The 14,758-nt window shown below is 35.9% G+C and overlaps 1 protein-coding gene across 1 annotated transcript in view; it reads left to right on the top strand.

Moving 5' to 3' along the window:
• LOC145671179 (prostatic acid phosphatase-like) overlaps window positions 1–14,758 on the top strand; it is a 177,497-nt gene that overhangs the window by 157,927 nt on the left and 4,812 nt on the right. The window lies entirely within an intron of this gene.

Here is a 14,758-nt window from a genome sequence, read left to right as displayed (position 1 = left end):
TTGCAATAAGCTTAATAAAGCTTGCCATTGATGAGAATACGCTTATACTTGGCTTGCGTTTGAGATAATTTGACTTGTGTTTAACTTGTGAAGACAAGCTTGTGCAAGCCTTGCCCAGATGTAACTAACTAGCTTGCTACAAGCTTGCAGCAAGCTAATTGGCTTGCATAGTATAGCTTGCGGCAAGCTAATTGACCTTGCGACAGCAAGTTTGTGGCAACTTGCAGCAAGCTTAAATTGCTGTCTGGGTATATATATATATATATATATATCCCAGACAGCAATTTAAACTTGCTGCAAGTTGCCACAAACTTGCTGTTGCAAGGTAAATTAGCTTGCCGCAAGCTATACTATGCAAGCCAATTAGCTTGCTTTAAGCTTGTGGCAAGCTAGTTAGTTACATCTGGGCAAGGCTTGGGGCAAGCTTGTCTTCACATGTTAAACACAAGTCAAATTATCTCAAACGCAAGCCAATTTAAGCGTATTCTCATCAATGGCAAGCTTTATTAAGCTTATTGCAAGCGAAACACAATCCAAAGAAGTTATATGGAATCTTGCACTAAGCGAATTTAGATAAAACAGTATGAAATCAGTATAATTTAACCGTCTGACTAAATCTATGCTACAATATACTGTCCCCTCACCTCCCCAATTATTGGAGCATATGCACAACCATGAAAACACCCAAGTCTCCCATCCGCTTCTGCAAAACATCAAAATAACCATAATTGTTACGGTTTAGTTGTGACACGCAACGCGCCGTTGCTTCTTACAAATATCTAACATGTTGTTATATTAGTGGCGAGTACTTGAAATTTCTACCTTTTTATATAAAAACGCAGAAAAATGTTTATACTTTAAACACAGCGTTCAGATAAAGTTTATAGTAAACTGTAAGTTAAACTTGAAGTTTATATTAAAATATCTGCAACAATTCTGTATTCTTTCGCGAAATAAGTAGGCTCAAATCTGCTGCCATCTATGTTCACATTTATGCTTTATACGTAAATACTACAATTCGTTATGCCTCATAGTTACCGAAATATGAGGAAATAAAGAGCGATATTATAGGTACGTGGGACTAGAGTACTAGAGTACTAGACGGAACAATTAAAAAAAATAATTAAGTTTGTCCTTTATTCAAGCTGAATGCTAACAAGACACTAACAACGCAAACACTACCTTAATGCCGAAAGTAAGGAGGTCAGCGTCACGTGGATTTTGAGAACAACTGAAAATCGAACGCGCGCTGGCTTTTTACTTCAATCTAAAGAAAAGCGTCTCACAAGCGAAGCGTGGGTTGCCCGCACTACGGCTTGCGCTAAGCAGAAATAAGCTTTTGTGTATAAGCCAAAGCGAAATAAAATCAAATAAAAGCGGCAGGCAAGCTTGCGGCAAGCAAACATGCTGTCTGGGTATATATATATATATATATATATATATATATATATATATATATATATATATAGTTAAAAATTAGGAATGAACAAAATTACGAGTGTCAATGAGATCAGGATCCGAATCCAGGTTCGTGTCTTTAGATTCGATCCAGATATCTTGTTCCTTATATGCAGATCTGGTTATACCTATCTCGTTCCGGTTCCAGATTCGGATATTCGCATTCAAATCTTTACATCTGGATCTCTAGAGTCAAGTCAGGATTTTTCATATTTAATTCTTCTGAGATCTTGTTATTTGGATCCTCGTGGATTCGGATCTGACTACCTCTATGGTAAAACTTCATTAATCTTATTTCCAAGAGCTCACAATAGAATAGTAACACAGTATTACATACCAATATTGGTAGCTAGTTGCTTGAAACTCGTGTCTATAAACCTATAATGTATGATGGAGTTTTCAACTTCACAAGGCAACCGGGTTATAGAGCACACGTCTGATGAGGACAACGTGTCTGACCTTCTATCTTTTGAAGCCTAGCACGTTGTAAGAAAACGTGCAACGTATGAGAAACATACAATATAAACTTGTTTCTTATTATAAACTAAAGAATCATCCGCAATGTCCTTTGTAGACTGTTTGTTGCAGATTAATGTGAAGCTTTATTTCTTCACTAAAGACATATAAAGGCATTCATATTGTTAATTAGACGAGCAGAAGGAAAAGGTTGGGAAAATAAATGTTATAATGAAAGAGGACGTATAACCTGTTTAACCTTCATTCTTAGCTTGAATTGCGTGTTAATCGCTTTGTTTCTGGAAGCACGTTTAAGTCATGACATGTCCATGAAATGAATCATCTTGAACACAAAGCCAGTGACAAGTTAGTGACAAAATAAAACCTTATATCGTTAAATGTTTAAGGGCTAAAACGTTTGTTTATTTTACGCCATGAAAAAATAATATTATCTTCTCGTGATTTCGTTGACATATCGTATGTATTAAGCAGCGAATTCTTGGAATTGGATGTCATTACTTTCATAGACTAAATAACAAGCTATTTCAACCAAAATAAACGTTGAAAATCTTTCTTAATACTTTTTCTTTTCTTTTCTTTTCTTGGGTCAAACCAGATTCTGCAAAACGAAAGGTGAAGTCATTCATAGCATATAGAGACATTTTCGGCCCTCCTGGCTAGTCTGGTGGCTAGCGTCTGTGCCTTCGGTGTACGAGATCTCCCGGTTTCCATTTCTGATTGGAAAAGCGTGGGATACGCTAGTTCAGATCCCACGTTAAATTGTAGGTTTTGTCCTGCATAACCTCACTGCTGCTGACAAAGGATGTAAACATAAAAATCAATCAATCAATGAACGTTAGCGGCATAATGTTTCAGAAAATGGACATACATTATTTAGAAACAAGAACATGTCACTTTTAAATTAGTTACACCTCTTACTCAACATATTTTCAAAACTACCTACAGAAATCCTCAAGAGCACAATTATACTCAAAGTTACCTTTGAAGTTCTTTAACAACTCCTTAATAATTTCTCGAATAATTATCTGTTCTAATAATTTTTCGAATGATTATTTATTCTATTTTTCGAGTAATTTTTCATTATCTTAATAATTGTTCAAAAAATTACTTGTTACCTTGATAATTGTTTGAATAATCATTCCTTATCCTAATAACGGTTAAAATAATAATTCATTACCCTAATAATGGTTAAAATAATTCGTTATCCTAATAATTATTCGTTATTCTAATTTTTCGAATAAATTATTCCTTATCTTAATAATTGTTCGAATAATGATTTATCCTAATAATTTTTTGAACAATAATATATAATGATTACTAGCTGAAATCCTTATTTGTTATCCTAATAACTGTTCAAATAATTATTCGAATGAATATTCATTATTCAATGAATATTCGAACAATTATTAAAATAACAAATCTTATTGGAATATTCGAAGAATCCGTTATTCGAATATTCAAATACTGAATTATATGAATATGAAGCAAAGCTCACTTCACCCAAAATTGTTATCTAAAATGATTCCAAACATCTTTATCCTTCATTGAAGATATACGTATGTAAGATGTGAATCTACTTTTCGGTAGGGGATCCAAACCCCATATGCCATTCTACACATCCCATATAGATATAGTATTAAAAAGGGATGATACATTTCAAACAAATAAATTTAGGATAGCCAAAAGTTCTTGAATTTGACCGACCGATAAATCTGTTCTCGTGAAAGTAATGGCGTATTTCCTCTTTATACACTTCAAAGAATGGGCCGCGGTGGCTCAGTGGTAGAGCGTTCACCTCTGGTGGACAAACACCGTGTGCGTGGGTTTTCTCGGGGTTCTCCCGTTTCCTCCCACTTTCTTCATTCCACCATTTCATTCATTACTCATCATCACCGTCTCCTTTAGCCTAACCGGCATAACCGTGGGACGTAAAACTCAAAGATTTCATTTCATTTTTTTACTTCAAAGAATGTTCTTTACTATCCTTCAACTAGCTAAAGACCTCAGCCTTAGAGCTCCGCATTTGCTTGGCCTACTTTCCATATCCCTAAAGTGTCTCTAGTCTTAAAGGATTTGAGTTGAGTTGAATTGCTTTTTGAGTTTAACGTCCCTTTCAGCAGCGAGGTTATATGAGACGTGGACCTGCTGATTAACGTGGCATCCGAACCATATGAGCTCCCGAGTCTCCCACGCCAAAGGCACTAACGTTAATCGCTTAGCCACGAAGGACCTCTTAAGGGATTTCAATATATGACTATCTTATTATAACAATTGCAGTCACCACCTTCCTTTTTTTTCGTCCTTTTTCTGCCCTTCAAAAGGGAACATTAAAAAGCACTGCAATACGTCTTTATTTTAAATTAAAAGATTAAATAAAAATTTCTGACCTTAAGAGATCTCAAGATATGGCCATTTTATTTTAACAATTGGAACATTTTTTTCTACTCATCCTTTTCTCTTGCCTTCTAGGGAAATATCAAAAACGCTGAAACAAGTCTTTAATTATTGTAAATGAAAAGTCTAAACGACAAATTTCATGTCTCTAAATTTAAAGGATTTTGAGATATGGAACCCTACCTTTTTTTTTTTTTTTTCCTTCCTTCAAGGGGAAATATCAAGAAACGGCTAATCACATAGCCTATCTAATTATTTTAAGTAAGAAGCCCATGTATCAAATTTCATGTGTTCTACCCTTCAGAAATTCGGAAATGTTGACATTTTACTATAATAATTACTACCTCCATTCCCCCATTTTCCCTGTCAAATTTACCGAAAAATCCTTACTGGTATCTTACGTCACAAATCCTAGCACTATAAAAATTTCAAGTTCCTAGCTTAACCGCTTTGGCTTCAGCTATTAATCAGGACAGCGACAGTCAATCAGGACTTATTTTATAAAAAGATAAAGAAAAGTCTAAAAATCCATTACTTCCTGAAGATTAAATTTTATTTTGCAATATTTTAATTTTTAATAATCAAATTTAAATTTAGGCCATTTTAAGTAATATATACAAGTATGTATGACTCAAATTCATTTTTAAAAATCAGAATACATTTTACTAAACTTGAATAATAAATCAGTAAAATATTATGGTACATCATTAAAATTTTACTTCATTTCGAAGAGAGTAGAAAAAATAATTCCTTATACAATGCAAAGGGTAAAAAAAAAAAAGTAAATATGGCTTTGGTATTCAACATTAAGCAATTATTTCTGAATGTCATTATATTAATAGAGAGTATTTTCTACTTTATAAGAAAATCATCTTTTCCTTGAAACGTTTTGGAAAGTTGATGTCGTAACTTAATATTATTTTTTGATGACGTGTTGTTAGTGGAAAATGATGAAAGAAATTGGGTCTTAACTACTATATAACGGAAAGTGGCAAATTCAGTAACAGTTCTTGTAAAGACGTTATATGTTTCATAACTTTCCGAGAACTGTCAATTTCCTCCTAATACACACACACACACACCACTTTATGAAAGTTGTTTCCAGAACAGACGTTCGTGTCTGCTTTTCTAATCAACAGAGAAAAATTATTATAGTATTTCGTATTAAAACTATTAGTCAATTTCAACACAAAAGTAACCGAATACAGACAGATACAGATTCATAGTTGTTAGTTGTTTTCCTCTAAAGACGATAAACTAACCTATTAAAAAAAAAAAATACAAATCTTCAACCTAACTTTTAATGATGCAATACTATTTTTTTTTACATTCCATTTCTAGAATATAATTAGGTAATAGATCAACGAGTACAGATTTTTCGTATATAGAAATAGTAGGAATGTTATTGGATAAGTGTGTAGAAAGAAAAAAATATTCTGACTGTTGCTGAAACAGTTGTTAAGCTTAATCTATTAGGTTATTGATTTTAGGAAAAGTAGAAAGTCTGTCGGTCTTTTTTTTTTTTTTTTTTTTTTTTTTTTTTTTTACGGATGTGGCTTACTAATATAATTTCTACTTATAACAATAATTATAGACCTGCTCGTAACCATGTTCAAACATGGCAGAACACAATTTGCCTCATCTAGATCTTTTGGAACAAGGAATGAAAAACGATTATATAGGATGTTGCAAAAAATGTATCACAATATTCAATATTTTGAGAACAGGTTCCTCACATCAAAATAAAAAAAAAAAAGTTCATATGGACCTGTGCTCAAAAGTGGATAGTTTCGGAGTTGAAAACGTGAACTCCACTACTATGTGACCTATCGTAGTCGGGTCAAGATATTACTGAGGAACTGGTATGTGAACTATCCAAATATTCATGTTTAAGAATGTTCCTGTACTTGTACACCAATTTTTTAGAAAGGCAGGTGGAGAGTGATCAAGTACTTCCAAACAGCTTCTCTAAAAATGATTGCGCGATTACCGAAGATTCTGAAAGATGGATATTTGGATAATATTTGGATAGTTTTCACATTAGTTCCTTAGTGATGTATTGACCCGACTACGATCGGTTCTATAGTAGGGAACTAAGGACCTTCAAAATTCATTTTTTTTTTTCACATTCTCGCAGCCTATAACTACGAAGCCATACTCATCCGACCACAGGTCCATATGAACTTTTTTCTTCATTTTGATTTACGGAATCTATTCCCAAAATATTGTGAAACATTTTTGTACCACCCTGTATACAATGTATCAACCTCTACTAAGACGTTTCTAAAGGTTATAACATGTGAAAGTTTTAAAGCGATTCAAATAAGAGCCTTGATTACATGGGCGCCCGCGGCGGGGGCCAAGAGGGGGTAATTGCCCTCTCTTGATTTTCGAAAGTTCAGTTCTTCGAAATATGTCAAAACATATTGGACTTCCTTACTCACCCACTGCAGTGTTTACTGTAGTTAATAAAATTATGCAATGTGCGTCAGTAATAACTATTTTACATGAAGTACTTGAATGCATCAAGTTCTGTATATTAGCCACTTCCGCTTGTGTGTCGATCTTCCCTCCTTCCCTGAAAAAAAAAAATCTTGCGGGATTTATGCTCGGATAAATTATTAATTTACACTATTATACGATCATTATTAATATCTATATACAGTCTGCGGAAGAATAAAACCACCGAGCTCCGGTAGCTGATTCCTTCTATCAACTGAAAGAAAACGTTCTAATAAACGCGGGTCAAAAAACGCTTTCTTTCAGAGTTATAAACCAGAGGAAACACGAAAAACCATATTTCAGAATGCCCTAGCTTGAAAATCCCATGAAACCTATCGTAACGGGTTAGTGAAATTACATAAGAGTTAGTGTGCGCTCTTTCAGAATCCTTCGATATGAACTGTATTTAAAAAAAAAATAAATAAATAAAAAAGTTGGGGTATGGAGATACACTTTTAAGTACTAATTATGCATTTTGACGATATTGGAGTAGATGGTGTTTTAAAACAGTTCCATTTTTCTGTTAATAATCGAAAATGACTAACACCACTTTTCCCCTTCATATAACCACCAATATTATCTTCGAGAGTTATGCAAACACAAATAACATATATTAACTTATAAGTTGTTTGAAAATAAAGGCTACAAAAGTATTTAATGATATCTAGGAGTTCAGCAAGTGCATTCTTTTCAGACAGAGGGACGGTATTGATGATAAAAACGGATTATTTTAATATAAGGGTTGCATGAAGAAAAATGCAAAACTCTCACAGCTGAACTAGCAGAGAGTTCAACCCAGGTCTGCACGTTGAAAACAAAGCAAGTTCTCTTGAAATAGAATATATGGTTTTCAGAGGTATCTGATTAGTGAAGACTCAAGAAACAAATTAGAAGAAACCGACTGCACTGTTTGTTGCTGAGTGATGAGTTAGTTATTCACCGAAAATACTTTACATCATCATCTATTTACAATATCCTTTAGTTTAGCAATTGACTACAAGACTTCAACCGCTCTTCTCACTGGTTTATTAGCTAGCAAATGCCTCTAGTGCAGTGCGTGGGTTTTCTCGGGGTTCTCCCGTTTCCTCCCACTTTCTTCATTCCACCATTTCATTCGTTACTCATTATCACCGTCTCCTTTAGCCCAACCGGGATAACCGTGGGACGTAAAACTCAAAATTTCATTTTCATTTTTGCCTCTAGTGCACAGAGTTCCAGGTTCGAGTTCCAGTGGGAGAGCCTTGGAATTTAAAACATTTCGGTGGTTCGGATTACACATTAAACTACGTCTCATATAGTCTCGTTGCTGAAAATGAACGCTAAACTCCAACCCAAAGAACTTACCACCAAACCTGGGCTGGTGGCGTGGACATGTAACCCAGATCTCTTGGAGGAGATGTGCTGTGGTGCAGGGGTAAAAGTGGATATCAAAAGGTAGGTGGACGGATGACGTCACACTGTTTCCCATGCCCATCTTTGCCCATTGTAGTTTTTTTTAGGAAGTGGAGGGACGCCACAGATATATTTTGGAAGTGGGGTAGCGGTGTCCTCCCGCGTTTCCCCTCACTTTTACCCCTGGTGTAGTGAGAAACAACCTATACTGGCAGGGTGGATCATGTATGATGGTCCGATCCCAGCTCGTGCCGTATGGACTTTATGGTGGGCAAACACCGTGCTCGTGGGTTTTCTCGGGGTTCTCCCGTTTTCTCCTACTTTCTTCATTGCACCATTTCATTCATTTCTCATCATCACCGTCTCCTTCATCCTAACCGGCATAATCGTGGGACGTAAAACTTCAAGATTTCATTTCATTTTTTGCATGATGGTCTGTGAATTTTCAGTTGTGGTTTATAGCTCACACGTAAGGATGTATAATGCATAAAATCAAACTCGAACTCCTAGGCCAAACAACTCTTTCATGACCAATAATTCGCGAAGCAAAGGCAGCACCAGAGGCGGTTCTAGCCCGGAGCGGGAGGCCTAGCCCCCCCTTTTTTTGAGAGACAAATATAATTTAAGCTATTATTTATATATTTTTGGAAGCTTATAATAAACTCATGATGTACATATCATAATCTGGATTCTGGATGCTCCTCCCTCAGTTTCTACCTTCTAGATCCGCCCCTGGGCAGCAGAGGAAAATTTTTCACATATGTATTGAGAAAGATGGCAGATTTTCATCAATATCAAATGAGTTCTGTAGATCGTGTACAATGTATGGAGTATTCAGAGCATAAAGGAACCAAGTCCAGTTATCAAAGTTGTGAGAAAAGAAACCATGCTTGTACGAGTAGTACATTAAAGAGTTAACACTGTTCTTTTTTCAACATTATAAGAGTTATTTTCAATATTTGGACGTAAAACTTTTAAGCTCTAAATGAAGATTCAGGTAGAGATCTTAAGTATGAAATACGTCCAAATTGACCAAAAAAATGAGCTTGATTTACTTGTGCACTGAACGCGCTATATAATTGTTTCATTTACTTATTTATTTTTAAAAAATTAAATATGGGCCCGGGATTGAAGACCAGCTTTAAATCCAAAATATTATATCTAGTTGAATTACTGTAATATGTGGGTCATCTATATTTATTTGAGTTGAAAGAAGAATGTCCTACGACGCGAAACTAATTTTGGAGAATTAGTTCCACTTCCCCAGGAATACTTCGAAAGATTATTTCGACAAGTTCGGTGCAAAGTAATTCCCGCTAGTGCAAAATAGGTCGTAGCCAGAAAGACATTATGGAGGGGTGGTAATAATTACTATGTCATAAAAATGACCCATACACCGAAAAAGAGTACACGTTCAATTAGATAATGCATTAATGGATGGAGTTAATTACCTCTTAATCTTGATAACTCCCTAAATGCTTCGCGGTGCTTGGTCAACATTGAAAATGTTTAGTGCTCCCACTATGAATAGAACAGAAATCACGCATTCCAAACTCACGAACATTTAACAATTTGGGTAAGTAAGAGGTCAGAAATATTTAAAAAAAGAAACTTAAACATCCATTTCATTTTAACCGTCCTTTCGCGCTCACAGATCGTAAATTTTGATGCATATGTTAACCAGAAAAAAGTCATGTGGTACCTGGTTCGATTCTAGCTCGCACTAAGTTGGCTTTGTTGTGGACACTGTGTGTAAGAGTTTTTCCGTGGTTGCCCCGCTTCTTCCCACTTCCTTCATTCCATTATCTGAATTGTATAATTGAATGCATTTGTATAATTGCCATTTGTATAACTGAATATATTTTCCTTGACAAGGGTTAGAAGGTAGAGCAGCAATATGCTGAACCTCTTCCGCTTGAATAAAGCCTCTTTCAATTCAATTATTTTCTTATGATTACTGTGTCCCTAGCCTCAGAGCATAAGCATAGAACGTTAAACTGATTAAAAAAAAAAAAAAAAAAAAAAAAAACATAATAAAAATACATTATAGTTTACTGGAATGTATAACTAATTTGCTGAAAAAAGGTAGAGCTTCTGGAGCTTTAAATCATAACTTCACAATACTTTTTTTTATTATTAAATATTTTAAAACACGCAGTAAGATCGGGGACATACAAATGGAACATATTGCATGTAAGCAGAATCTGTTTTCGATGTCACTACTAAAAGGCTGGAATCAGCCCCATTCCCTTGCCTAAACTACTGGTGCAAAGTATTTTAGGGTACGTTCAAAGAACTACCAAAAAAGAACACGTAATTTAAACATTAGTTCTTTATGAACAGGCTAAAAGCATTCTCCTACTCCAGAGGAAACTGCTGAAGAACGAAACGTCTGCAGTTCTTAACGCGGAAATGGAGGTGTCAATCCGAGAACTGCTATTTCCTTTTGTTCCGCAGCGATAATAACAAAATAGTAAAGACGCTTTCATCTTGATGCACAGTCAGATGATATGCTACATGTTTAACTGTCATGATGTTTATCGGTGGAAAGCAAAAACGAGATAGGAGAGTTGGAGAATATTCATGTGTCAAAATGTCAGATTGGTGAGAAGCGGAGGTAGTAGTAAATAAAGTTCAAGCAATTTTGTCAGTCAAAGGAGTTTGAAGAGAAAATTAATGAGGGATTAAAACATTATATTGTTACACTTATATTTATTATACATACACAAATAGAAAATTCTGATTCTTTACATTGTGATAATCGAATTCAAATATTAAGCTTGCGAAGGCAATTTTCTTTCATGATTTAAGAGGCCTCATCCCGACAAAACTAAAATACCGCTAATTTTACAGTAATTATATGATATAAAAGATAATTGAAATGTGGAACAAGAGCGCCCTAGACAATATTATTTTGCTTGAGGTACCGTTATCACAAGTCACCCACTGGCTTTCTGTTTTCAGCCGTTTAGAAACGCGAAAATAAATGCCAATTTTCAAAATGGTTCGAAATCGAAAGCAAATAAGTGAGTCGTGATAACAGTAGGCCTATCTCATGTAAAATGGCATTGTCTAGGGCGCTCTTGTTCCACATTTCGATTATCTTTTATCTATTTGAAGATATCACATAATTACCGTAAAATTAGCGGTATTTTAATTTCGCCGGGATGAGGCCTCTTAAGAAAAAACGTTCTCAAAGTACAAATAGTATACGAGTAAAGAAGCGAAAGTTTTATATTTTAGAAGAGGCCAGTTAACTATAATTGAACATGGTAAGACGTGTACTGTTATAAACTTCCATTTGATCCACAATAGATTTTAGTGAAAGAGCATTTAAACAGTGATTTATCTTACTCTCGGCTTAATCTTGACTATCAACTGGCTACGTCGAATCTCAATTAGTTTGAAGTGTGAGTTAGCTGCACTGTACTTCTTTAGGCCTGAGAATGGCTCGCATAGTGAATTTGTGTTATTCTTTTTCTAAACATGATTAATTGTATCGTATCTATGTTGCTTTAGTAAGATGTTCAGTGCCATCGCAAATTTGGTTTTGCTTCCATTGTTGATAAATTTGTAGATTTTAACAGTAACTATGTTTTGGAAATAAGTCTCAGTTCATCTTAAGCCAATTGAGTAAAGAAAATAAATATTTTGGTGTAGGGAAATTTATATATTTTATATAATTTCTTTCATTCATATAAGTTCTAATTCAGTTATATTTCATGATGCTATCTGTAAATTAATAAGTTAATTGCTTTCTAATATTATTTAGATTTATTTATTGCTTGCTCTCTCATTATGTTTATCTGAGAATAATTAAGAATGCTTTATATTTTTTCATTGCATTGTATCAACACCCTTACATTGTATCAACTCACCGCATTGTTCAATTACGTCGTTTAATAGTTCGCGACAATATATACGAGGTGGTATCAAAAAGTTTCGAGACTACTTCTGTAACACGCCAACAGATGGCAGCGCAAGGCTGCACTCACAGGCACTCCAGTCAGTGTGCCAATTGACATCGTCCTGTGCCTATCGGGAGCTGTGCAGCTGGTACTATTCTGACGATGTGTGTTGCCACGTTTGCGATTTCATCGTAGAGAGCAAGTTAGAAGAACGAGCAAACGGGAAATTCTGTGTGAAACTGGTCATATCCGCCACAGAGATGCTTGACATGAGTCGGCAAGCGTATAGCAATGCTGCAAGAGTCGTTCGCTAAATGTTTTCCCTCAGACGCCTTAAAACCTGGCAGTAGAACTTCCTATTGACGATCTGACCCATGAGAACGAATTCAGGATGTACAATGCCACAAATGTTGGAAAAGATGATGAGCATGCACTTCATGGAGCTGCGGACCTGCCTTACCTTTTTCGATAGTGAAGATGATGGGCTCCTCCACTGTGAAGACTGTTGCATTGTCTCAGGGTCGTATCCATACACCCAAGTTTCATCACCGGCAACGATCCTAGGCATGAAGGACGGGTCATCCAAGGCACGCTGACGGAGTTCTTGGCAGATTTCGACACGGTGTTCCTTCTGCTCCTGGGTCACAGCCTGGAGACGAATTTGGAACAACACGGCGCATGTTTAAATCACATGTCAGTAATGTCTGTTCTGCTCCGTATGACACACTGACAATGGCAACAATGTTGTGGATTGTCTCCGACGATCCTCATGCATAAGTTGCCGAATGATTTCAACATTTTTGGGTGTTGTGCTCATTGAAGGTCATTCTAATCTCTCCTCGTCTTCCAGTGATGTTCTTCCGCTCTTGAGGCGCGCGTGCCACTCAACCCTCGAACCACTCATTGCAGCATCCCTGTACACTTGCCAAGTCATGTTAAGCGTTTCTATGGCCGATTTGGCCAGTTTCACACAGAATTTCATGTTCACTCATTGTTCTAACTTGTTTGTGATAAAATCGCAGACGTCGTAATGCATGTGGTCAGAGTAGCACATGTTGCACAGCTCCCGGTGTACAGAGGATGATGTCTCTTGACACATTGACTTACGAAGCTTGATGTTCCCTGTACTACCTGTGCGTGCAGCCTTGCGCTGTCATTCGTTGGCATGTTACAGAACTAGTTTCTTATATATATTACTTCGTATTTCTACATACAAGATGAGTCACTTGTCTAGAAACGCTCTTGTAAGTCATAAATTAGTATATAAAAATGTTAAAATTATGTATGGTGCAAATATCAACAATTTCAGATACCCTGCAATACCACCAGATTAATAGAAAATGAAATGGAATCTTTAAGTTTTACGTCCCACGATTATGCCGGTTTGGCTAAAGGAGACGGTGATGATGAGAAATGAATGACCATTTCGGTGGAATGAAGAAGGTGGGAGGAAACGGGAGAACCCCGAGAAAACCCACGAGCACAGTGTTTGTCCAGCACAAAGTCCACACGGCGCAAGGTGGGATCGAACCAAGCACCACAAGCACCGGAGGTGAACGCTCTAACACTGAGCCACCGCGCCCCCTACCAGATTAATAGAGTAGCCAATCCAACATAAAGATGTTTTTAACGGTACATCATCAGATTATTTTATTTATTTACTTAACTCGTATTTAAAGTGATGAAGTTAAGACACATTATTGCAAATTCCAAATCTACATGTTAAACGAAAACTTTCAAATGATTCTACATTGAGTAGCCAGTGTTGCAAACTAAGAATACTACAGTATTCTAAACATCCAAATTTTAGAGGCTTCTACAACAGTAATAACGCAAATGAGGCGAACGAAATAAGCACATCGAAATTTCAAATTGATGTCAACTCCTCATAATCTTATGCGACTTTAGAAAACCAGATACGTGATTAGATGTGATATTATCTAAGCACTTTTTCGCAATAAAGCCTTTGGGAAAAAGTCAGATTTTCAATGTTTTGTAACTTCGTTAGTATTCATTCGAAATACGTCATATCACGTTCATAGTACTAAGATACTTCAGATGTGTATTGCTCCGTCTATCTACCTTTCTTTACTATTGTAAAGACCTGTAAAATTTGGATATTTGTGATAGGTCTACTGTAATATCCTTAGTTTGCAACACTGAATGATAAATGTAATATTATAAATGAAATGAAATGAAATGAAATATTTCAATTTAAAATCCCGCGGTATGCCTTTTAGGTTATAGACTAGGAAAGTTAGGTCAAAAAGTGGCTGAACCGGGAACAAATTGTAATACAATTTCTGTTAACGGGTTCTTATGGAAAATGCCTGAGGAAAACGATGGCGAAAAGTCTACTACACTCCGAGGTGGGGTAAGGTCGTTATGGAGTTTTCAAAGAAATTTCCTTCCCGGCGGGAGCTCATGTGGTTCGGATTCCACGTTAATCAGTAGGTCCACGTCTCACATAGCCTCGCTGCTGAAAGGGACGCTAAACTGAAATTCAACTCAACTCAAAGAAATTTCCTGATTTTCCTAAATTTCACTTTTCTCGTATGTGATAGTAGCATGGTCGATATAGAATTTGAAAGCATATATCATTCTACAGAGAATGGCGTATTAATCAT

The sequence above is a fragment of the Thermobia domestica genome, chromosome 15 (assembly GCF_964235325.1).
Source record: "Thermobia domestica chromosome 15, izTheDome1.hap1.1, whole genome shotgun sequence".
In the NCBI taxonomy this organism is placed as follows: domain Eukaryota; kingdom Metazoa; phylum Arthropoda; class Insecta; order Zygentoma; family Lepismatidae; genus Thermobia; species Thermobia domestica.
The sequence above is the reverse complement of the archived record's forward strand: the minus strand, read 5'-3'. Positions and strand labels throughout refer to the sequence as shown.